The sequence below is a fragment of the Oryctolagus cuniculus genome, chromosome 12 (assembly GCF_051225735.1).
Source record: "Oryctolagus cuniculus isolate XC-2025 breed Fujian yellow rabbit chromosome 12, ASM5122573v1, whole genome shotgun sequence".
Classification (NCBI taxonomy): domain Eukaryota; kingdom Metazoa; phylum Chordata; class Mammalia; order Lagomorpha; family Leporidae; genus Oryctolagus; species Oryctolagus cuniculus.
The window spans coordinates 24,494,921-24,520,907 of NC_142878.1; the positions used below are offsets into that span (position 1 = coordinate 24,494,921).

Sequence of the window (25,987 nt, forward strand, 5' to 3'; positions counted from 1 at the left end):
ACACATTAATTAATACAGCCTAGTTTTGCCGACAAATTGGCATTCGGTTTACATAGAGTTCTCATTCTCTTTCAACTATTTAGCAGTGTGTGGAGACTTGAGTCATTGTTTAACATAGGTTCAGAACTGGGTATTAGACTTTCTCTCTCTCTCTCTCTCTCTGCCTCTTCTTTCTCTGTTTAACTCTGACTTTCAAATAAATAAATAAATAAAAACTTAAAAAAAGAAAGAGCAGGCACTGTGGCACAGCAGGTTAACGCCCTGGTCTGAAGCGCCGGCATCCCATTTGGGCACCAGTTCAAGACCTGGCTGCTCCACTTCTGATCCAGCTCTCTGCTATGCCCTGGGAAAGCAGGCCCGTGTGGGAGACCTGGAAGAAGCTCCTGGCTCCTGGCTTCGGATCAGCACAGCTCTGGCTGTTGCAACCAATTGGGGAATGAACCATCAGATGGAAGACCTCTCCCTCTCCCTCTCTCTCTCTCTCTCTCTCTCTCTCTCTCACACACACACACACTCTCTCTCTCTCTCTCTGCCTCTCCTCTAACTCTGACTTTCAAGTAAATAAATAAAAAACTTAAAAACAAAAGAAAGAACTGGGTATTAAGTTTTGAATACATTAAGAGAGTTTCTTCCCCATCTGCTTGCTGGTATTGCCATCTCATTGTCTTTACAGATCTCCATGGAAATGGAGGTGACAACACTGTATCCAGGACTTGTTAAATCAACCCTTGGGATGTAGGAGTGCTCCTGGGCCTGAGCCTTCCCACAGCCACATTTCTGCTTTTGCTCTCTGCGTCCACAGTTGTGGATGGCTCTGCAAGTCCAACCCAAACCCACCTCCACCACGGCCTAAGTCATCCTTCACCCCCCCCGTTGCCCCCACCTCCTGGGATGCCTGATCCATCCCTCGTCTCCCAAATTACATTATAAGGAAATTTTACTTCAACAGAAACATTATCCTGACTTCCTTTTATCCATCTTGTCCTGAAATGCAATTCACTGCAAAATATAATAGTTATTAAAAATGAAGCTTTACCTAACTGCTTAACTCTACGAAGAAAAAAAAATCAAGTTAGTAAATTCCAATAGACGAAAGTATTAAATACCAAAGTATATAAAGATATAAAAATCTTAGAAGGAAAGAGAACTAAATATTAATTTCTGGACAGGAATGCTCTTACTGAGGCTAAAACTCAATAGAAGAGATTATGGGAAATATTGAATTGTGTATATAAACAGTAAAATTTCTTATATATGAAGAAAATCACTAATGAAATAAAAAATAAACAGTCAGCTAAGAAAAAATTTTTGAAAAATCAGTAAAAGTTGGGGCCGGCATGGTGGCACAGTAGGTTAATCCTCCACCTGCGTTGCCAGCAACCCATGTGGGTGCTGGTTCTAGTCCTGGTTGCTCCTCTTCCAGTCCATCTCTCTGCTGTGGCCTGCGAAAGCAGTAAGAGGTTCGCTCAAGTCCTTGAGCCCCTGCACCATGTGGAAGACTGGAGGAAGCTCCTGGCACCTGGCTTTGGATCGGCACAGCTCTGGCTGTTGCAGCCATTTGGGGAGTGAACCAATAGATGGAAGACCTTTCTCTTTGTCTCTCCCTTTCACTGTCTGTAACTCTACCTCTCAAATAAATAAAAATCTTTTAAAAAATCAATAAAAGTTAAGGTTTTAATGTTGAGGACCTATATAAATCACTGTGAGAAATAGTAACTTTTCTAAAAAAGATTTATTTATTTGAAAGTCAGAGTTACAAAGAGAGAAGAGAGAGAAAGAGAGAGAGAGAGGTCTTCCATCCGATGGTTCACTCCCCAATTGGCTGCAACGGCTGGAGCTATGCCAACCTGAAGCCAGGAGCTTCTTCTGGGTCTCCCACGCAGGTGCAGGGGCCCAAGGACTTGGGCCACCTTCCACTGCTTTCCCAGGCCACAGCAGAGAGCTGGATTGGAAGTGGAGCAGCTGGGACTTGAACTGCAGTCCATATGGGATGCCGACACTGCAGGCAGCGGCTTTACCTGCTATGCCACAGTGCTGACCATGTAACATTTCTATGAAAACTAATCTCCCCTGGGAAGGGCACTGTGGCACAGGAGGGTAAGTAGCCACCTAGTACACCTGTGTCCCCTATCACAGTGCCAGTTCCAGTCTCAGCTGCTCTGCTGCCAGTCCAGCTTTCAGCTAGAGTATCTGGGAAGCAGGAGATGATGGCTCAAGAATTCGAGTCCCTACAACCCACCCAGGAAACCTGGATGGAGCTACTGGCTCCTAGGCTTCAGCACGGCCCAGCTCGGCTCTTATGCTCATTTGGACAGGGAACCAGAAGACAAAAGATGTCTCTCTTTCCCTCTGTCACTCTGCCTTTCAAGTAAATAACATGGAAATCTTAAAAAACAAACAAACCCTATTCCCCAAGGCATAAACAAACAGTCTATAAAAGATAATTTATAAATAGTGATGTAAAAATACTGAAGGGCTCAGTCTCATCGGTAATGAAAGAAATAATAACCAAAGCAATAGTGAGATCAGAGGTTCTGTTTGTTTTTGCAAAATGTGTCAGCCTGACATTAGCTTCTCAGTATTTGGGGAGAGTTCAGTGAGAAATGCCCTTTCCTATTTGGTGTGAAGATAAACTGGTAAAAACTTTCTGGAAGGTATTTTGAATATATATGCGATAATCCCAAATGCCTTGATTAATTCTACTATCATCAATCAACATTGTGAAACACACACACACACACACACACACGAATAGAAGGATGTTATTTGTTATAACAATTTATAACAAATTGGAATCAGCCTCAAAATCCAACATCAGGGGACTAAATAAGTTATAGCTTATCCAATAATGGACTATTATGTAGTTATTAAAAATATTTGAGAAATACTTTGACACAGGAAAATATTTGATTTCATGATGGCTCAGGCGAGATGCAGCAGAAAATGCAGCTCATACAAAATGCACTTTCAGAGAGTATAAAACATGCAAAGCATGTTTAAGGTTTTATTAAATATTGCATTGATAACTATTTCTGGGCAGTGGTATTATAGCTGGTTGTTATTAAGTCATTATACTTTCTGTATTTATAAAATTATCTGCCAGCAGTCAACCTGTTTTTCAGCAGAGAACATTTTCCCCATGATACCGTGAATATTTAATGATATAAAATTATGTTATTCTTAGTAGAGAAGCAGGATTCATATTATAAGTACAGTATTTATGCCTAGGTAAAAATACATCTTAACCATAGGAGAGGAAAATACAGCCATATGTGAATACTCATTCAGTTTGTGTGGTGGGGTACAGGTGGCTTTTCTTTCCTCTATGTGGACCAAAATGTATGAATGAGCTTTTACCACATAAAAATGTCAGCCACTTGTTGAATTATTTATGCAGACACATTCATTTCACAACTATTGTACATCACCTCTCTGTATGCTGGTGACTAGAATTTGACAATTATTACAGCAGGGTCTTTGGGGAATATCCCTACTGCTATGTTCTTCACTAGAAGGGGCTGGGTGTCTTGTACAGCCCAGTTTGGAGGGGAAGAAGGGGGCAGCAGGTTACATGTCACATGAGTGGCACCAAATAATACCAGGCCACGACACAAGGTTTGGGGAGAAAACTCAGTGGGTCCCACATTAGGGTGGTGATGTCTTTTTCTGGTCATATGTGCACTGAACGGATTATGTTTTGATATATGAAATGATTACTGCAGTCAAGCAAATCAACATATTCAGTATTTCCCAGTTACCTTTGCTATCAATAAGTGGTAAAAGGACCTAAGAGTCTTAGTGGGGTCAGTGCTATGGCTATGGCGTAGCACAGTAAGCCACTGCTTGTGATGCTGGCGCTTCCAATCCAGCGTCCTTCTAATGTGCCTGGGAAAGCAGCTGAGGATGGCTTAAGTGCTTGGACTCCTGCCATCTACATGAGAGACCCAGACAGAACTCCAGGCTCCTGATTTCAGCCTGGCCCAGCCCTGGCTACTGGTGGCCATTTGGGGAGTGAACGAGTAGATTAAAGCATTCTTTCATTCTTTCTCTCTCTCTCCCACCCCCTTCCCTCTCCCTCTGTCACTTTGCCTGTGGCGGGGGGGAGGGGGGGCGCAAACAAACAGGAGAGGGGAAGAGGAGGAGGGGAGGGAGGGGTGAGAAGGGGAGGGAGTAAGAGGGGAAAAATCAATCTTTGAAAACCTATGGTCTTAGTAAACTTCCAGGATGTAACGCGATGGTATTAACGATGGTCTGTATGCTCTGTGTTAGATCTCTCCGCTTAGTCACCTTCTGTAACTCTGAACTTTCCCCTTGGGCCTCCATCACCACCTTCCCATTTCCCACAGTCCCTGCCAGTCACTACTGTACTCTTTCTATACAGTCACCATTTTTGGCTTTGTGGGATTTTTAAGATTCCAACTGTAAGTGAGATCATAGGGTATTTGTCCTGTGTCTGGCTCATTTCACTTAGCACAGCAACCTCTGGCTTCACCCACGCTGATACAAATGGCAGCATCCCCTTTCTAAGGCTGAATAATACTTGCTCTTGTTATAAAATTATTCACACACTTTCTTTCCCCCCATTGACAGACTCTTCTGTTATGGATGGCAACGTTTGATAAGGGTGACGGCCACAAGCCAGATGCATGAGAAATGTTCTAAAATGACTCACTTCAGTTTCTGCCTGATGGATACTGGTGTTCTTTAAAAATACAGAAATTCTATTTTAGGACAAGAGGTTCTTGACATTATGACCCAAGCTGAGCTCAGTGCACCTGTGGGCTTTGTTAGCGGAGATGGCTGGCAATGTATGGAGCTCAGGAGAGAGAACTGGGCTGGAGCCTGAAGCAAGGGATAAAGCTGTGAACTTGGATGAGGGACCCAGGGAGACTAAAGAACATGAAAACAGGATCCCAGAGCCTGGGAGAGGACTCAGAGGAAAAGACATTTAAAGAACAGGGACATGAGAAGAACCCCCTAAGGAACAAAAACAAGAAGGGGGGGGGGATGCAGAAGCCAAAGACCACAGAGCTGTAGGTAACTGTGCTGAGTGCAGTGTAGGGAATCAGAGAGGAAGAGCTGCTTTGGGGTCCAGCCTTCTATTAAATATGTGAAGGAAGGGAAAGCAGGACAGGAAGGCAGCTGGGGAAGAGGGCGGGATTAAGGTACAGGTGTGAGTAACTCAAGTCAAGAAGAAACCCACTGCGTTTCAGGGGTTAGGGCCATGGCAAAAGGTCAGTGCATTCCCTGCTCTTAAAAATGTTTTGGGGCCAATGGTAGAGTTAAAAACATACCAGGGGATTCCAATTCAATCCCATCAAGGTGGCATGTACCAATGCCATCTCACTAGTCCAAGTGATCAATTTCAGTTCACAATTGATCATAATGAAAGGACTAAGAGTCAAAGGGAGCACATAAACAAGTCTAGTACCTGCTAACACTAACCGATAGAATAAATAAAGGGGAGAGTGATCCAACATGGGAAGTGAGATACTCAGCAGACTCATAGAATGGCAGATGTCCTAAATAGCACTCTGGCCTCAGAATCAGCCCTAAATGCATTCAGATCTGGCTGAAAAGCCCATGAGAGTATTTCAGGCATGGAAAGCCAAGACACTCTGGCAAAAGATCTCTGCGAGTGAGATCCCAGTGGAAAGAACAGGTCTTCAAAGAAGGGGGTACCTTTCTCTGAAGGGAGGAGAGAACCTCCACTTTGACTATGACCTTGTCTAAACAAGATAAGAATCGGAGAACTCAGAGGGCTTCCATAGCCTTGGAAACTTATGACTGGAGCATAGGGAGACTACTGATGCCAAAGACAGGAGTGTCAATTGGTAAAGTCAACAACAGGAGTCACTGTGCACTTACTCCTCATATAGGATCTCTGTCCTTAATGTGCTGTGTATTGAGATTTAATGCTATAACGAGTACTCAAACAATATATTTCACTTTGTGTTTCTATGGGGGTGCAAACTGTTGAAATCTTTACTTAATGTATACTAAACTGATCCTCTGTAAAAAAAAAAAAGAAAAAAAAAAGAAAAAAAAAGAAATTATCAACTCCCAACTTGACTCTCACTGGGATTAAACATGACAATAGGTCTGATCTGATTTCATCATCATTTAAAAAAAAATCATCTATTATTTTTCACTCTATGTTTCTGTGTGAGAGCAAACTGTTGAAATCCTTACTTAATGTATACTAAGCTGATCTTCTGTATATTAAGATAATCGAAAATGAATCTTGATGTGAATGGAAGGGGAGAGGGAGTGGGAAAGGGGAGGGTAGTGGGTGGGAGGGACGGTATGTGGGGGAAGCCATTGTAATGCATAAATCGTACTTTGGAAATTTATATTCATTAAATAAAAGTTAAAAAAAAATGTTTTGGGGCCGACACTGTGGCTCACTAGGCTAATCCTCCCCCTTGCGGCGCCAGCACACCGGGTTCTAGTCCCGGTCGGGGTGCTGGATTCTGTCCCGGTTGCCCCTCTTCCAGGCCAGCTCTCTGCTGTGGCCAGGGAGTGCAGTGGAGGATGGCCCAGGTGCCTGGGCCCTGCACCCGCATGGGAGACCAGGAGAAGCACCTGGCTCCTGGCTTCGGATCGGCGCGATGCGCCGGCCGCAGCACACCGGCCGCAGCGGCCATTGGAGGGTGAACCAACGGCAAAGGAAGACCTTTCTCTCTCTCTCTTTCTCTCTCGCTCACTGTCCACTCTGCCTGTCAAAAATAAAAAAAAAAAATAAAATAAAATAAATGTTTTGGGAGACAAAGAAACTCCCCCAAATACTACCTACTTTTCTATCAACTTCTTCCAAACTTAAGTCATGGGCATAAGATGGAATATGTCCGCTGGATGGCTGCCAAAAACAGAAGCCTGGCCGCCTGAAACTTGACCCGAGAGCCCATCCGCGCTCAGATAATGTCCCTGTGAAAGAGGTCCTTGTGTTCTGTCCAGTCACACCCCAACCGCTCTGCCACCAGACCCATTACATGCATTCACAACCACCGTGCAGCCCCGCCAGGACAATGATGTCATCCAAGAGCTGCTGCCCGATATGCTTATCTGTTTTCTTAGCAGAAGACTAATGTCCACTTTGAGGACAAGTAGACAAAGCTCTGCACACTTCAGGTGTACAGGCCACAATTTCTGGAAGCTTGTCTGTTACCATAGTGATACCAGCAGCACAGCACGACAGCAACACAGTGGGCAGGGCAGACCCGATGTGGGCACAGAGGTGAGCAGTTACAGTGCCCCTTTGGGTCTGACATTGGGTTGTAGTTCCTGGGGTAGGTTTTGTCTCCCCATGCAAAACTGTAGACCCCTGTAATGCAGAGAAGCCAAGCCTATTTTTCATATGCTGTATAGATTCCCACACTTTTATCTGAAAGACACAGAGAAATTTCCCATCCAATGGCTTGCTCCCAAAATGCCAAAGCTGGATCAAGCTCAAACTGGGAGCCAAGAACTCAATCTGGGTCTCCCACATGAGTGATAGGAACTGAACCAAGTCATTGCATTCTACCTCCCAGAGTGCATTTCACAGAAAGCTAAAATGGAGAGCTTAGTTGGGACTTGAACCCATGTAAATCCATATGGGATGCAGGTGTCCCAAACCATGGCCTAACCACTGTGCCAAATGCTGACCCCAGAACATTTTATACAACCTGTTCCTTTTCTCCCTTTCATCCTGTTTGAACCCAGATATGATGTATGGACTTGAGTGGCCACCTCAAGGTGACAGGCATGAAGGAAAGATCAGTGCCATCACCAGGCTGCAGAATCCATGCCAGCAGCCAGTTAATGCAAAACTTTATGTAATGATAAAAAAAAAGGGCAAGGACTTAGTTTAAGCCACTTGTGTGTTGGCTTTTCTGTTTCCTGCAACTAATATTATCTGCCCCTGCTTCCTCACCAGAAGCACTCTGATGTGTTCAGACATCCATCCCTCTCCCTCCCAGCTAGCTCTCAGGTAACACTGCCTCCATCCCCAGGCCTAGGGATGGCACTGCCTGGCCAAGTGTAATCCCATTTTGCTCATCAGTATTGTGTTACGGAGCCAATAAACCATGGGGGCTGAGGTCTGTTGGGGCTTGGGGGTGAGGCTTGCACATCACAGCTAAGAAGAGTCTCTGTGTGTGTCTCTCTTCTTCCTGTCTATGGTGTCCTGTGCAGGTTTGAAGCCTGGGACTGCTACATGCACCTTGCTCCTGGCTTAGGACCAGGCTAACACAAGAGACAGCAGGGGAGACCACAAAAATAACCTGAATCCGTGTTGGCTTTGTTGTTCCACGCAATCGTCCAGCCTTGAAGCCTGCCTGGCCCCTGCACTTCTTGTGCTGTGACCCTGTTACATTTCCTTATTCTTTAACGTAGTTTGAGTTGAGGCTTTTATTACTCGCCTCTGAAAGTCTGATTACAGAAAATGAGGGCGTTTTTAACTTTTGTTTGTGACTGCCTAATGCAAGCTCTCTGTAAGCAAAGGTAGATCACGCATCAGCCCATATATTTAGTATTTTGAAAGCCTGAATATTACTGTATTTTCTTCCTGTTCAAAGTAGCTTTGGATAGAGTAATTCAGCTCAAAATGCAGCCTCAAGAAAAGGCTGATTTTCACCCTGGTCAACTTGACCCTGCCAGAAGAATGCTCTAATTTATCAAACTTGCATCCCTCATAGAGTAATACCGAGCCATCAACACCAGACGGTGAGAGATGCGAACCAAGATGGCAGCACGCGTGCCTCGCGGCAAACCTCCCAGTTACACCACCCGAGCTGCTGCGCGTGCACAGGGCCACCCGCACCGGAGCTACGGAAGCTGGGCGGTGCCTCGTTCTGTTATAGTCACGGCAGAAACCACGTTGAAAGAAACAGGCGGCCAGAGTTGCCCCTGACCCCTGCCCGAAGGCGCTCTGGAGGAGGGACGCCCCCAGCTGGGGACCGGGAGGACGGGCTGAATCCCAGGGCCAGGCCCACCGTGACGAGTTCGGTGGGTCGGAGCCCCCTGCCCACACCCACGCCCGTGGATGAATATCCGGCACCTCCAGAGGCGTGACTGTACCTGGGACTGTAGAGCCCACGTGTCGCCAGCCTGGACCAATCTGGGTGGCCTGAGGGGCTGCCTTTGCCACTCTCCTCCAACCGTGGGCGGACCGCAAGGGACCATGGGACTGCCGTGCCTCGGCGCTCAGTGCTGCGCGCGCTGGGCGGATCCTGACACGTGCCCGTGGACAGAAGCCCTGGTTGTCAGGCAGAGACCCGCGCCCCAGTGGAGGGGGGCTTGGTTTAGCGTTTATCACCCCTGACATCTTGCGGGCCTGGTGTGTACCTCCAAGATCTTACAGGGCATGGCGACAGTGAAACAGATGTGACCGTCCTAGGGCCTGCCCAAGTACCTCAGGGGCTGCCTCTGTCACCCCCCCTACAACCTTGGGTAGTCAGTCATAGGAATGCTGTAGGATTCCGTGCCAGGCTGACAAAACCCAGCATGGAACAGCACCACAGTCCTTGGCCCCAGGCCAGTGCAAAAAAAATGTTTTGGAAATTATGCATAATTTTTTCCTAATACAGTTTTCATGAACCTTTTGAAGATATCTCACAGGTATGAATTTCAAGACTTTGTTACACCAAAATAGACTTACTTTCACTTAACAAGTCTTGGTGTTTGGGCTCTGAGGTATGGTTTTGCTTTTCTTCTAGAATGCCATAGTCACATATCAGCCTCAATCCTGCTCTTCCACGAGTGTTAGCTCAAATCCTGCTCATCATTCCAGCCTGCAACGATAATTTTTAAAATAAGTATTTTTAATTATGTTTTTTCACAAACTTCTAAAAAATTTATTTGAAAGGTAGAGCAAGAATGAGAGATGGTCCATTTACAGCCAGGGGTGGGCCAGGCTAAAGCCAGGAGCTTGGAACTCCATCCGGATCTAGGTGGTTGGCAGGGACCGAAGTACTGAGCCATCACCTGCTACCTCCCAGGAAGCACATTGGAGGCAACTGGACCAGAAGTGGAGTGAAGACTGTAACTCAGGTGCTGACAGAGTTTGGCTATGTCCCAGCAGCTTCACCTCTGTGTCCCAACCCTTGCCCACGGCAATGGCAATTCTAGAAGCATTCATCCAGCCCTTACTGGCCCTGTGGCTAACACTGTATTACTTTCAATGCCAAAACAACACAATACAGGAGAGACTCATACGAGGCTCATGTTACAGATTAGCAAAGTAAACTATAGGGGCCAGTGTTGTTGGGTTGTGGGTAAAGCTATCATTTGCGACACTGACATCGCATATGTGTGCTGGTTTGTGTCCCGGCTCCTCCACTTCCGATCCAGCTCCCTGCTAATGGCCTGGGAAAGGCAGCAGAGGATGGCCCAGTGCTTGGGTCCCTGCTACTCGTGTGGGAAACCTGGAGGAAGCTCCTGGCTCCCAATTTCAGCCTGGCACAGTCCTGGCCGTTGTGCCCATCTGGGGAGTGACCCAGCAGATGCAAAATCTCTTTCTCTGTAACTCTGCCTTTTAAATAATAAATCTTTAAAAAAAGAAAAGACAAAAGTCAGATATGGAGCAATTAAATAACATTTCCATGGTCCAGTATCAAGGAAGAAATAGACAAATAAGTTCTATTCCTTGGTCAACTATATTTTTATCAATTCTACTATTGACACTAAAAGTCTCTGCTGTCTTACTGTTTGTGGATTTCTTAAACTTTAAATCTGCCTGATCGGTTAAGATGCCCACATCCCATATGGGAGAGCCTATGTTTGGGTCCTGACTTTGGCGCTGATTCCAGCTTCCAGTCAGTGCAGACCCTGGAGGCCAGTGGTGCCAACTCAAGTTGTCAGGTCTCGGCCGTTCACATTGAAGACCTGGGTTGTTTTTGGCTCTGGCCCTGGTGGTTACAGACATTTAGGGGTGTGAACCAGCAGATGGGAGCTTTATCTGTCTATGTCTCTGCATTTTGATTTAAACACACATTTTTAAAGACAAGAATCTGAACTGCATCAATTCAAGAAAACTCTAATCATAGCAACTAGCAAGAGTCAATCTCACACGATTGGCAGACGGTAAACAGAATAATACTGCCTTTTGGCAATTTTTGATTTCAAGTGATGTGCTCATTCTGCCACTTTTTTTAAGCTTTTATTTATTTGAAAGGCAGAGTTACAGACAGAGGTAGAGACAGAGACAGGTCTTCCACCCACTAGCTCACTCCTCAAGTGGCTGCAACAGCCAGAGCTGTGCTGATCGGAAGCCAGGAGCTTTTTCTGGATCTCCCACATGGGTGCAGGAGCCCAAGGACTTGGGCCATCTTCTATTGCTTTCCCAGGCACCCTAGCAGGGAGTTGGATCAGAAGTACAACAGTTGGGATCCTAACTGGCACCCATACGGGATGCAGCCAGGGCTTTAACCCACTGTGCCACAGCACAGGCCCTCCCATTATTTGTTATCTAACTCATGTCCTATTACTCATTTGCGCTTTCTGATGTAGCTTAATAACTATACAATGGTTTCATTTTGAACACAATAGGTAGATGTGATACTCTAGCAAAGATTCAAGAACTTTAAATCGGCACTGGCATTGCATCACAGCAGGTTAAGCTACTGCATAAGATGCTCGCACCCCATCTGGGCACCGGTTTAAGTCATGGCTGCTCCACTTCTGATCCAGATCCCTACTAATGCACTTGGGAAAGCAGTGGAAGATGATCTAATTGCTTGGTCCTCTGCCCCCAACATGGGAGATCTGGATGGAGTTCCAGGCCCCTTGCTTTGGTCTGGCCCAGCCCCGGCTGCTGTGGCCATAGGGGAGTGAACTAACAGATGGAGGTTCATTGTTTATTTCTCTGTATGTCCCCCCACTGCACCGTTAACCCTACCTTTCAAATAAATAAAATGTTTAAAAAATAAAAACAAAAACATTATTTTAAAGAATATTTCATGACATAGAAATAAGCTCATGACTTAGTTGAGAAAAGCAGGGTACAATTCAAAATACATAATATCTGCTCATAATTTAAAACTACAATACTCATTTATAGAAACATATTAGAAGTCCAGAAATAAGTAGACAAATGTTGGGGGGGGGTTAGCTCCAGATTGTACAGTAACATGTGGCTTTTGTTTTCTTCTTTACTCTTTTCTTTATTGTCTTATGCATTGCTTTTATAATCAGGAAGCCAGAAAAGCATTCTTCACTGAGAGGAACTAAGGCTCTTTAGGGGGAAATGACCGAGTGTGTGTCTAGGGCAGGAAGAGCACAAGCAGAGCCTGACATCTCCTTGTTCCACAGTAAGGAAATGCTCAAAGACTAATGTAGTGTCACAAGGTTACAGGAGCGTCCAAGGCTCCCGCTGGCCAAATCTGGAACAATGACAGCATCACAAATAATACTGAGTGTAACTAATGGCAACATATTGAATGATATTGACAAGGGAAAAAGGAAGAAAGAGGACATGCTGGGTAACAAATGTGGACCAGAATGATAGTGAGAGAGGAGCCCTGTGCAGCCCCAGCACAGGAATTGGTTATGGTCAGAATAACCAGTGGATGCTGAAACTGTCAGGTGAAAAACAGACAGGGGACTAGATAAGATTGGTGTACGCAAATGTGTCCATCGCAGACAGGAAGCTGTTCGCCTAACAAGGGAGATGTGGCAGATCACGCCTTAGCCAGGTATTTCAAATTGATACATTTGGTGAAATTACAGCTTAAGAATATTATGGATTAAAATATCAAAAGAAAACGCTAGAGAGCTCAAAGTATTGCCACCAGGAACAGGCATAGAAAGGTAAGGAGGGGAACAAAGGGCTTTGGTTTTTTGTTTACAAGCTTTTAAGTACTAATTTATTTTTCCTAAGTATGCACATATTTCTTTTAAAAAGTTAATTTTAAAAAGAAAATGATGGGAATTCTCTAAACACAGCTTTTCTTTTAGAATAAGGTTGACTTAGTTGAGGCCAGGACACTGAATGCTGGGTTACTCCAGGGCAGGTTCTCAGACCCTGGTAACCACAGGCTCCGAGGGACGGTGGTGGAGCAGGGGTCGGGGTCGGGGTCCCAAAGGGAGGAAATTCAAGAAATCACAGAAGAGGAAATGCATATTGCTTGTGTTGTCAGTCTTAACGGGTTCTGGATGCCCTCAAGTTTTGATTCCAGGGTAATCAAACTCCATTCCTCTGTGGTTTGCAATCAGTTTGTATCCTCTTTCAGAAGGCAACGCCTGCCTTTTATTCTAAGAGCTAGCATCAGCACTTTCCTACTACTTAGAGACAGATGCATTTGTGAAAGTGAAAAACTCTCATTTGACATAAAAGACGACACACACATTCTCCTTTTTCTACCATTTTCTAACTGCCTTAGACTAAAGGTCAAATCCTTTTTTTCTCAAAGAGGATATCAACAGAAGGTTTTTGTTTTTGTTTTTTGGCGATGGGAGCAGGGCTATGTCGGGGTAATAGGAAGCAGCTCTAGCAAGTTTGGAGTGTGGGAGTATTCGTTATATTTTTACCAGGCAAGAGTTTCCTGGAGGGGAAGAACAGCAAAGTACATCCTGGTCTTGGCTGATTATTCTAAATAGCAACCCAGAGTCATGGAAGTCAGTATGGCTGCTTAACCCCTTCCGCTTGGAACATGACCCACAAACCAGGAGGTGAGCCTTACCTGAGCGCTAGATGGAAAGGCCCAATCTCTGGCCCTCGCAGGACTGACCACCGACTGGATCAGAGTCGGCATTTCAAAGCAAACCCCAAGCGAATGCCACGTTTATTGAAGTCTTAGAAATGCTGTCTTCACCCAGGAAACAGGGAGCCAGGCCCAAGATAAAGCTCAATGACGTTACCTCCTCCGAGAGCAGCGGTTCTCAAAATTGGTTGCAGGTAGGACTCACCTGGAGGGCTTTAGAAAATGTAGATGCCCCGGCCCTGGCCCCGCCCCCAGAAGTTCTAATATGACTGATCTGCTTGTAGCTGGGCGGTGAGTGTTTTTAAAGCTCGTCAGATGATTCTACTGTTCCAGCAAGGCTGGGAGCACCTGTCAGTTAGCAATGGTTTCAGCTGCAAGTTATAGAGAACTTAAGCAACAGAGACAATCCCTGGCAATTTGAGTTACTTGGGGAGATTAACGTGGCTACAATTTGAGTTACTTGGGGAGATTAAAAAAAAAATCCTCATGTCCAGGCTGTATCCCAAAGGATGCTGACTGAACTGGCATGGGATGCAATTTGGTGACATATTTTCAGCTTGCTTTAGCAGCTCAGTGCTGCTAACTAGCACCCAGCCCTTTTGTCTTCCATTGAATGGAATTCTAGCCGGGGTATCCCAGGCCCTCGGTAGCCAGCCTGCCTTGTGCCTAAGTTGTTGACAATGGAGCATGATGGGAAGCATGTGCTGTTTCTGGGCTGGCTCCATAAAATTTCTCAGGCATACTTCTTTGTGTCTTTCCCTCTCTATGGGAGCCCACAATGGAGACTGCTCTTCCCATGAGTTCTTAAAGGAGGATGGGAAGAACAACCAGCCACCAACCAGACTCCCCACCCTAACGGCCAGGGGAAAGAAGCACTCAGCAGACAGTTCGGAGCACTTGGGCAATTAGCCCTTGACCCAAAGTATGCATCAGGGACCCTCTCTTTTTATCTCAGCAGTACTCATGTGGCAAGTGTCACTATGTCCATTTTACAGACAAGGATGCTAAGACACAGGCAGGTTCACTGACCGGCCCAGTCAGCCACATAGCTGGAAGGCAAAACAGATTTAAGGTTGGGTTCTTCTTGTTTCAAACCCAAGCTCTTAGCAACACACCACGTGTCCTCCCATAATTTTTGAAAGTGAGAATGCTCATAGTTGGAAAAAATAAAGAGTTGAGCCTATAGTTAAGGCAGAAAACATCTGTGCTTTGAAGACCGAGCGCCTGATTCTGCATTCGCTCGCTTGTGGCTTGCTAATTTTCAGCTGTATGTTTCTGGCTTAGCAATCGGGCCTGCCTGCCTCCTCCTCTCTCACATCTGCTCTCTGTCTACGTGCCTGTTCTATATGCTGCTGCTGGGTCCGTGTTCCCAAAAATCGATCCTCTCGTGTCACTTCCATCCTCTGGCATCTTCGGAGCCCACCAGTTAAAGTTCAGATTCCTTGGCGCGGCCCCGAAGGCTGCTCTCATCTGCTGCCTGCTCCAGCCAAATGTGCTCCTCCATCTTGGCTGAGCCATAACATTTCAGGGTAAGAAGGAACTTCGTCAAAGGATTCTAGAAGCATCTGTACTGGGTATCTATGGTTACACAAAAAACCACCCAAGCACAGTAGCTTAAAACAAAAATGGTTAGTTACTTCCCACAATTCTGTGGGTGACCAGGTGGTTCTTCTGCTGGTCTCACTTGGGGTCCCCCATCTGGCTCCACGCATGTGCACCGGGCTAGCCTGGGAGTCCACTAAGACCTCTCTTGCATGACTAGGCTCTTTGTGCTATCAGCTGGGGAGGCCTGGGGTGCTCCATGGCCCAGGTTCTCCACACATCCTCCCTCTCCAGCAGGACAACCCGGAACTTCCTTCCACTGGTGTTCAAAGAGGGAAGAGCATGAGCTGCCAGGCTTCTCAGAAGTTAGGCATAAAACATACACGGTGTCACTTCTGCTAGGTCCACTGGTCAGAGCAAGTCCCTAGGCCAGCTAAGGTGGCCTCCATCTATTACTGGCAAGGAAGCTGTGCTAGACCGTTCTTTCCACAGACTTCCCTTACTCTCCCCATCTCTACCTAACATTCTTTCTAGCATAGCCGTGGTGCAGTGGTTAAAGATTAGGCTCTAAGGCTACGCTTGTCTAAGCTGGAGTCCCAGCTTTGCCACTTCCCTATCCCATGAGCTTGAGCAAGTTACCCAATCTGCCTGTCCCTCCATGTGTTCAACCAGAAATTAAGGGTATGGGGCCATATCAGGTAAAGTTGCCACCAGCTACACCAGCATCCCATTTGGGCACTGGTTCAAATCCCAGCTGCTCCACTTCTGATCCATCTCCCTACTAATGTGTCTGGGAAAGCAGTGGAGGATGGCCCAAGTGCTTAGGCCTCTGTGCTCATGTGGGAGACCCAGATGAAGCTCCTGGCTCCTGACCAGCCCAACTCTGGCTGTTGCAGAGTGAACCAGTGGATGGAAGATCTCTCTCTCTTCCTCTAACTCTACCTTTCAAAGAAATAAATCTTAAAAAAAAAAATTAAGGGAAAAAGTAAATCTTCCTGTATAAGAACACTATAAGAATTAAAAGAATGAATACAAAGTGTTGGATCATGGCCTGGCTTTGACAAGGGCTTCATGAATATTATCTACTGTTAGGATTTGGTAGATCTAATTCTGAGCTGGTGCAGACCACAGAGGAGCCAGGCAAGGCCTAGGGTTTAGGCTCCAGGGTGGGAGGTGGGATTTAGAGGGGAGATACATTTAACCCCAAAGCAGTCACCTCAGCCCCCAAATTCCTTGTCTTAATCGATTCCATGAGGAATTCTAGACAGGACGAGCAGTTCTTCAGCTTCTAAGATTGCTCCTCAACGACCAAACCCTGTTGAGCTGGAACCCCATGTCTTATGTCCTGAAAGGCAGTCTCAGAGTCATCTGAGGTTCAGTTTAATTAACTGGATTAATAGTGCTCCAATTCACCTGATGAAGCCTTGAGCCCCAATCCATAAACACCAATTTTTTTTCTTACAAGGGAACTTTTTGGTTCCAAAGACGACTTCTATAAAGCAAGCTTGTCTGAGGACTCTGGATACTCAGAGTTCCCGTCTCAGCCCACAGCTGGCCCAGCCCTGAGCAGCCATGATTTATGGCAGCGATGTTGGGGCAGGAGACCCAGCAGCTCCTGCTACATGTGACAGAGCTCAAGGCCCAGAGCACACAGACCACGTGGCAGCTGTGAGCTGAGTGCAGAGCTCTGTGGGCACTGCTGGCCTCTCTCTCTGATCGTTAGTCATATTCTGTGGCTGTGAGTCTTATTTTCCAGTTCCATTTGTCTTGTTTGATGAACAGGTTAATCATTGCTCTTGCTAAGAGAGAGGAAGCAAGAAAACATGATTTAGGTTTACCCAGAGGCAGAGAGCAATCTTCCTAATGCATTAGGTCAGATGTTTGTTTGGGGCAAGATTGCTATTAGCCTGCCATAATTCATTTGAAAGTTCTGTAATAAGCTTTCCTGCCTTTATTTATTCTTTGTGTTTTGCAGCACTAAATATGCAAAGTGTGGTGTGCGAGATGAAAGCGGCAATGCAGGGCTTAGGCCTAATATTTGAAAATGAATTTAGTTTGTGTCCCTAATGGCTTCAATGCAATGTGGGTATTTTTGGAGTACTGAGTATGTCTCGAGTACTATGCAAGGTACTGGTTCCGAAGGATTCACAGGAGAAGCAAGTGCTCCCTGAGCTCATTCTCCAGCCAAGGCACCTTGATGATCCCAGACTTCTAATGGTCCCTGGTAGCCATGGTCTCTGTCCTCAGTAGCTAACAAGGGCTCTGTGAGATGGCAGGCAGCCAGACGTGAATAGGTGAAAATGCAAATCTGGGACAACACGATGATATGGAAAGGTACCGTGGGGGTCGGCATTTAGAGCAGTAGTTAGGATGCAACGTGGGAGTCCCACACTGCGCATCAGAGTGCCTGGCTTTGAGTCCTGCCGCTGCTTCCAGTTCTCCCGCCTGCTGATGTACACCCCGGGAGGCAGCAGGTGACAGCTCAAAGTACTTGGGTCCAGATTGAGTTCCTGGCTCCTGCGGTCAGCCTGGCTCCTCCCCACCCATTGTGGGCATTTCAGGAGGGAGCCAGCAGATGGGAGATATCTGTCTCCCCTTTTCTGTCTCTCAAACTAAATTAAAAAAGAAACAACTGCTCAGAGCTGCTCCTCGGCGGAGGCCTCCATAACAGCAGGAATGCACGGGCTCACAGGGAGCCTGGCCCCGGGCACCAGCTCAGGGCTGGCTCTGCCTCGCGCCAGCTGTGCAGGCCCAGCGACTTCCCGACTCCCACTGCCTTGGTTTCTGCATCTGTACAGTGGACGTGAGTTACGTTCACCTCATGGAGGGGCTGTGAAAATTAAATGAAGGCAACATCCCCAGGGCAGTGCCATCGGAGCTCTAGACCATGGAACAGCTGTTTGGACAGAAGCAGAGGAAGGAGGTGTGGCGCTGTGGAGGGTGAACAGCAGAGCATAAGCTCAGCCACCGATTACAGGACAAGCAAGAGAACCTGGGGCTCTCCAGCCTGAGAGCAGGAGGCAGAGATGGGGGACTCAGCACTCGCTGGTGGCCCCTGCGACACGCTCCCAGAGGTTCCAGCTGGGTTTGACTCGCTTATTCTTGCCCTTGAACAGCTTTCCATTTGAATGTGTGGCGGGAGAGACTGACAAGGGGCGCAAAGGGCGGGGTGGGGGTGGGGTCTGGTTATTTCCTCCTATTTGAAGTGACCTCAACCACTCTGAACCATCGAGGACACTTTCTCAAATAGAAGTTTTGGTTTCAAATTAGTTGAGAGAGAGAGTGTGTGTGTGTGTGTGCTCCCTTCCACTGGTTCACTGCCCAACTGCCAGCGGCAGCCAGAACCGGGCTGAAGCCAAAGCTGGTGGCCAGAAACTCAATCAAGGTTTCCCACATAGGGGGCAGGAACTTGAGCTATGGCTGCTGCCTCCCAGGGTCTGCATAAGCAGGAAGCTGGAGTCAGGAGCTGGAGCCAGGAATCAAATCAGGTGCCCGGATATGGACATGGGTATCTTAATCACTAGGCCAATGCCCACCCAAGTTTTTTTTTAAACCCCTTGACCTTCTGACTCAGTCTGTACCGTGGTATGCTTCCTTTTTCATAGGTCATGAGCCCCATGAGGGTACCCATGGGGCCTTACTTGCTTTGTGTTCTATCTGGTTAAAACAAGCAAACAAATAGTTTCTAACATCACTGATGCACTCACTGCTTGGAAGAGAAGGTTGTAACCTGAAAGAGTGGAAGTCTCTAGAATTCAAGCTTCCCCACCTAGAACGGGATGTCGGCTCATTCCAGGGACCCAATGGGAGTCTTCACTGCGCGGCTAAGATCTGCCCACCGGTTCTCAATTCGGACACTGGCCCCACACTGGCTCCCCATGGAGGCACAGCGCTTCCGCAAGAATGCCCTGACACGCCACCAAGGAATGGAATGGGCTTCCCAGTCAGAGAGCTGCGACCATAAACTGGAACCAGGAACAGGTACTTTAAACCTTCGCACTCTGAGCCTGTGATGTCAAGAACTCCCTTCACTCGATGATGGGAGAAAAGCAAAGTCACCATCCGTACAGAGACAGTCACAGGAGAGGAAGACACACAGATGCACCCTGGATTCCGGTTCTCCTTGCCAGTGGTGTCATTGCTTAAGAAATTCTTCCAGAATAGAAGTTTGGAAGTCATTTCATATTGAGAGCATGTAATCCAATCCTTCTCACTGCCCCCGGCCAGTGGGGATTAAGATCACAAGAAAACTGGTTTCCACTGGGGTCAATTAAAAGAAGGATTTCAGAGAAATGAGAGGGATAAGATAAAATCCCATTAAGAAATCGGAGTGTGACCCATTTGTTAAACGCCACTTAGAGCTGGAGGCTACAGAACATTGGTGTTCAACCCCAGCTGCATGATGAGAGTCATTACTTTTTTCTATTTCTTTTTCTTTTTTATTGAGATATGACATGCATCCACTAAAATGCACTAATGTGAGGTTCTCAGCTTGCTGAATTTTAATAAGGGCACCAAAGTAATTCCTCTTCTTACTTCTATTACCATGGACAAAGCTTGCTCTTGAACTTCACATAAATATGAATTTAAAAGGGAGGACTTAAAACGTTCGTGGAAATTTTCCATTATCTTCTAATTCCATTTTTGTACAAACCTTTTACAACCCTCTTATATGAAATGTACTGTTTTACACACACACACACACACACACACACAAACGTGTGCTGCATAGTATTCCAAACACAGCATATACGATAGCTACTCATTGTATCATGGGTGAACATTTGGATTGTTTCCATTTTGGGCTATTATAAAATACAGTTTCTGTGAATAATCTTTTTTTTTTTTTTTTTTTTTTTGACAGACAGAGTGGACAGTGAGAGAGAGAGACAGAGAGAGAAAGGTCTTCCTTTGCCGTTGGTTCACCCTCCAATGGCCGCCGCTGCAGCCGGCGCACCGCGCTGATCCGATGGCAGGAGCCAGGTGCTTCTCCTGGTCTCCCATGGGGTGCAGGCCCAAGCACCTGGGCCATCCTCCACTGCACTCCCGGGCCACAGCAGAGAGCTGGCCTGGAAGAGGGGCAACCAGGACAGAATCCGGCGCCCCAACCGGGACTAGAACCCGGTGTGCCGGCGCCACAAGGTGGAGGATTAGCCTATTGAGCCACGGCGCCGGCTCTGTGAATAATCTTATATATGTTTTCTGATGTCCTAGACACCCAGTTCTCTGGGGCGTATACCAAGGAGTGAAATTGCTGGATCATAAGGAAGGCATATGTTTGTCTTTAGTAGGTACTGCCAAACTTTTTCCAAAAATTGCTTTATCAATTTAAATTCCTATGAGTCTAAATTCCTGTGAGTTGAATTCCAACTGTATATGAGTTTCAATTGCTCATATAATTGTCTCTAATTATTGTAGTATCCAATTAAAAACCCAGGAGGCTGTGGAACTTTTGTTTCACCCCCCAGAGAGTCTCTTGGAGTCCTTCTGGGGCAGGATCCGCACATGGGGCCTCCAGAGCTCTCCCAGGCGATATTAATGCATAGCCAGGGCTGAGGGCCAGGAGACGCAACATCAGCCCACGTCGGCCGGCGATGGGAATGAGCAGGAGAACTTTAAAAAACGCAGGCTCTTGGGTCCTGCTGTAGATAGACTGCAGCAAGGTTCTCCAAGGGTGAACCTGGGCTTTTAACTAGTGAAGTCTGGCAACCACAGATTCAGGACTTGTTTAATGTAGCTACTTGTTTTTTAATCAAAGAAGACTGATACACACGTATAAAATCCCCTGGAACAATGATCATGGTTCACTGTGTGCACAATGGGAAGTCTTCCTGCTAACCCCGGCTTCCCGCGCCTCTCCACAGAGGCAACTGTAGTGCTGAGTTGCATGCTCTGTGCACGTCCCTCTAAAATGTCTCCAAGCATATCATACTTCAGAAAGTTAGTGGAAAGTCGGACTTCAACAAGAAGTTTGTTTGATGAGAAAATGTTTTGAAATCTGTGCATATGTGTACATTCCTCAAACTTTACAGAGATTCCTTGTGTCGGTTACGACCTTTCCTACTGCAAGTGGTAGAAAACCCTTTGTACACCAGATTACAATTTCAAAAGAAGGCATTGAAAATAGTGCTTTATCTAAATAGGCCATTTAGCTCCAACCCCAGATACAGTGAGATCCAGAAAACCAAATGGCTTTTTCTCTTAGCTCGCTCCCTATCATCAAGCCCAATTCCAAGAATTGCAGCAAAAGGCTGCATTTCTTGACCTCAAAACTTCACCCCTGGGTTGCCGCTACTATCTGGTCAACTTCTTGTCTCCTCAACATTTCCTGGGATTCACTCATCTGAATGGTGTAACACACACACCTCTGAAACAATCACTGTGCTCAGGGAAGAGGGAAGATGCTGATTGAGTTAGCCAGGCCCCGTGGATGAAGACTAGGTCATTTTTACCAAAATAAGTGATTTTTAAAAAAGTAGGTGAATTTTCCAGAGAAAAATCAAATGAACATTGTCCAGAGAGTAATAATGACTAACAGTTCATCTTCTATGTAGTTACCAAAAACTCATTTAAGAAAGCACATTATGGGTAGGGTGTTCAGCCTAGCGGTTAAGACCACATCCCATATCGCAGTGTCTAGATTTGAGTCCCAGCTCCACTCCCAATTCCAGATTCCTGCTGATGAGCACCCTGGGAGGCAGCCGTGATGGCTTAAGCAATCAGGTACCTGTCACCCACGTGGGAGACCTGGATTGAGTTCCTGGCTCCTGGCTGCCACCATGCTATTGTGGACATTCTGTGTATCAAAGGAAAGAGGGAAGGAGGAAGGGCGGGAGGGAAGGAGGAAGGATGGGAGAGCGGGAAGGGAAAAAGGGAAAGCAAGCGACAGCCTCTGTTCCAGAGACGTTCTCCCCAAGGCTGTCGCAACATTTGCGTTTTATTGTCTTCTTTCCTGTAAACAGGGAGGAAATGGAAGACAGTCTTAAGGCAGAGGATGGGAGAGGATGGTTCTGCGCATGCTCTCAAATGCTGACACTGTGTCCGAATCTCAGGCCTCGTTCCCTAACCTAGAGAGACGTCCGCTGAATTTTATTCAGCTTTGCCTACAGGCTCTGGAGGCTGTGCAGCTGGGTGGCTTCCGCGAGAGCAGTCCTTTTGGACACAGACTGTAGAACAGCCCTATGACGGTAAGCGTTACGCTTCGAGTCGCGTGTAGCAAACAGAACCCAGAGGACCTGCGGGTCAGCGTTTGGTAGGGCCTGTTCCTCCTGAGGGGCACCTGTTAGGAGGTCAGGGATCTCCTGCTCTGGCACTGCTGCTGGGTGAAACCGAGAAAGCAAAAACAGCTTCAAACAAGCATCCCGGCCGCAGCCCCTCTACTTCACTCTCACGAACAGTTCGGAAACGTAAGGTTTTTACGGCAGCCATAAAGCAGTTTCTTTTCTACTTCTATCTGCCATTTGTGGCTGTCATGATGGGTTTTTACTAAAACTGGAGTGGAACTTTTACTAGTTTACCTGGATGGAGAGATGGCATCTATTTTGGGAGAACGGGAGTGGTAATAGAATTGGAAATGTTGTGCACACACTACAAACCACCTTATGCATACTTTATGTTACTTCTATATTTTTATCTCACGATGTTTTTAGTAGCTATAACTTTTTCCAATGGACTTTATTACTATTATTGCCATTAACTATTATTATATAAATCTCAGACTTTTTTTTTCTACCATAACAATGGAAGTCTTTTCTCTCTCTCTCTCTTAAAGATTTACTTATTTATTTTAGAAGTCAGAGTTACAGAGATAGAGGGAGATAAGGAGAGAGAGAGAGAGATTTTCCATCTACTTAGTTCAATATACACATGGCTGCAACAGCCAGCGCTGGGCCAGGCCAAAGCCAGGAGCTGCTTCTGGGTCTCCCATGTGGGTGGCAGGGGCCTAACATTTGAGCCATCCTCTGCTGCTTTCCCAGGCCATTGGCAGGGAGCTGGACTGGAAGTGGAGCAGCCAGGACATGAACCGATGCCAGTAAGGGACACCAGTGTCACAGGTGGTGGCTTTACCCACTATGCCACATGCTGGCCCCATTCCTCTCTCTGACACTAACATATACTTTTATAAAAGTATGCTTGCTTTGTAACAGCATCAATGTGTGTTCAGCCTATAGCTTATTTTGCTTTTCCTTGTCCCAAAGACCAGCTCCAAAATTCTCCAAGGAGCTCTGGTTCCGTTTAGTGGAAAACAGTGCACTTGATTAGACCATGGGGCCAACACTCTACTCTAGATATGACTGTCTGGTTGCAGAAATGACAGAAGCAAATTAAGAAAGTACTGTAGGGGCTGGCACTGTGGTGTAGTTGGTAAAGCCGCTGCCTACAGTGCTGGCATACCATATGGGCTCCAGTCTGAGTCCCAGCTGCTCCATTCCCCATCTAGCTCTCTGCTATGGCCTGGGAAAGCAGTAGAACATGGCCCAAGTCTTTAGGCCCCTGCACCCACGTGAGAGACCTAGAAGAAGCTCCTGGCTCCTGGCTTCAGATCGGCTCAGCTCCAGCTGTTGTGGCTATCTGGGGAGTGAACCAGTAGAAGAAAGACCTCTCTCTCTCTCTCTGCTTCTGCCTCTCTGTAGTTCTGGCTTTCAAATAAATAAATAAATCTTTAAAAAAATTACTGTAAAGCATGGTCCTTACTGGGGAGAGGTAGCAATGCCTGGAGGAACATTTTCACTTGCTCTGACTGGGGCGGGAGTTGCTCCTGGCATCTCATAGCTAAGGGCAGGAACTTGAGATGTTCTACAGTACACAGGACAGCCACCACCACAAGGAATTATTCAGCTCCAAGTGCCAACAGTGTTGAGGTTGAGAAACCTTGCCACAGTCCATGGACTCCCGCTGATGCTTTCAATGTACCTGCTCTCATTCCTTCTGTTTATTGTTAAATTGCTTTGTAGCACAGATAAGTTCCCAACCCCTCCATACGTATTCATATATTATATGATCGACACGTACATATGGCTATCAACTTTGACATGCTGTGTTGTATATTATCACACTCTGAACTGCAAATTTCTTTCCCATACCCCCTAAAAGAGCATTTGAGGTGCACTGGTGGCTTCAGACTCCTAGGCCTGAGTGTGACAAATATGATCACAAGCAGAAGGCATCCTTTGGGAGAAGAGTGTGCATGGGAAAGTGTGCTGGCCATGCTTTCTACCTTTTTCCCTGCTCCTTCCTTCTCCACCCTTGGTCACGTGCGCAGCAGTAAAACCCAAACAGTGCAGACGTCTGTGATGTGTTGGCTGGGGCTATCAGACGGCGACAGCGACTCCAGCTGTCACAAGGCAGAAACAGAAGCCAACCACTCTGCAGAGGGGCAGGGGAAGCATAAGGGCATGTGGCCTCTACCGTGACAGGTAGAGCCCCTGGCATGGAACCCATTTTTACATTTTCCTATTGATGGTATCATGCTTGCCTTTTCCTCCTTATTTTGTTGAAACATAATAGACACACAGGAAGCACATGCATCTGATCCTGAACATGCAGACTGGTGAATCCTGAAAACCCGACAGCAGGGATGTAACCAGCGCCCAGCCTGAGGCACCGAGTCTGCTCGCCATGGAAACCCCCCTGCACCACTTCCAGAGACGACCTGGCTCCCAGCACCATGCATTCGTTTTATCAGTGTTTGTAATTTAAATAAATTAAAATACAGCATGTCCTCATGCAAGTCTAGCTTCTGCCACCCAACATGATATCTGTGAGACTCATCTGTATTCTCCCATGTTCCTCCGTCGATCTTTCATTTCTGTTGGCTGTATTACATTGTGTGACTCTATCATGCTTTATCCAGCCTGCTGCTGCTGATCATTTGTGTAGTTTCCATTTGGGGGCTATTGGGAGTAGTGCTGTGTTCACATTCTCCTAAGTGTCTTTTGGAATACATGCTGTTGTTTCAATGCAAGTAATTATGATTCTGCACCCTGATAATATGCTATACCCATGCCCTCCATTTTTTAAGGAATGTTTATTTATTATTTGTAAGGTGGAGTCACAGAGAGAGGGAGAAGAACACACAGAGAGAAACACATCCATAGAGAAACACACACACACACACACACACAAAGATCTTCCATCTGTTGTTTCACTCCCCAAATGCCTGCAATAGCCAAAGCTGCACCAGGCTGAAGCCGGGAGCCAGGAACTCAATTCAGATCTCTCAAGGGAGTGACAGCAACACAAGCAAGTACTTGGGCCATCATCTGTTGCCTCCCAGACTCATTGGCAGGACGGGTGGATTGGAAGTGGAGCAGCCAGGACTAGAAACAGGCACTCTGCTATGGGATACAGGCATCCAAGTCAGAGGCCATGTTACAAGGCCCACCCCTGCAAGCTCCCTTTTGTGTTTCATGAGCATTGCACACCCACCACTGAAAAACTTGGCCTGTAGAAATTTATTCCTGTTTTTATATGGTCTTACCTTAGGCACTCCCTCGACTGAAATGCAAGTTTTTAAGTATTTGTTCACACCATCTTTTAATGACTAATTGGATCAAAATTTCAAATTTGTCTAGTTTTCATTAAAAAGGGTGAAATGAAGCTGTTTCCCTCCCTGACTCATGTTATAGCCCCGTGGAGAGGGGAGGAAGCGCTGGTCTCAGGCCGCAATCCTAAAAATTTCAATTAACTTATAGTTGCTGGCAGGTTACTGTTTAAACGTCTTTGTCTCCTTGTCTCTGGTTGCTTTCCCAACCCACAGGTCA

The 25,987-nt window shown here is 46.4% G+C and overlaps 1 protein-coding gene and 1 long non-coding RNA gene across 4 annotated transcripts in view; one reads left to right on the top strand and one right to left on the bottom strand.

Annotated features, from left to right (window-relative positions):
- GNG2 (G protein subunit gamma 2) overlaps positions 1 to 13,867 on the bottom strand; it is a 176,722-nt gene extending 162,855 nt beyond the window's left edge. For both annotated transcript variants that reach the window (XM_089309713.1, XM_089309714.1), the window contains exons 1-2: positions 13,662 to 13,867; positions 9,641 to 9,773 (exon numbers count right to left, since the gene is read on the bottom strand). The gene's annotated coding sequence lies outside the window, so the exon portion shown is untranslated. The remainder of the gene's footprint in view (positions 1 to 9,640; positions 9,774 to 13,661) is intronic.
- Positions 13,738 to 25,699, top strand: LOC149122981 (uncharacterized). Of its 2 annotated transcripts, XR_016217849.1 has the most exons (4): positions 13,745 to 13,876; positions 19,021 to 19,205; positions 22,187 to 22,411; positions 24,732 to 25,699. It is a non-coding gene; the product is annotated as an uncharacterized LOC149122981 (long non-coding RNA). The 2 variants fall into 2 exon arrangements; XR_016217848.1 differs by lacking the exon at positions 19,021 to 19,205 and having other exon boundaries at positions 13,738 to 13,876; positions 24,732 to 25,696.
- Positions 25,700 to 25,987: the final 288 nt, after the last annotated feature.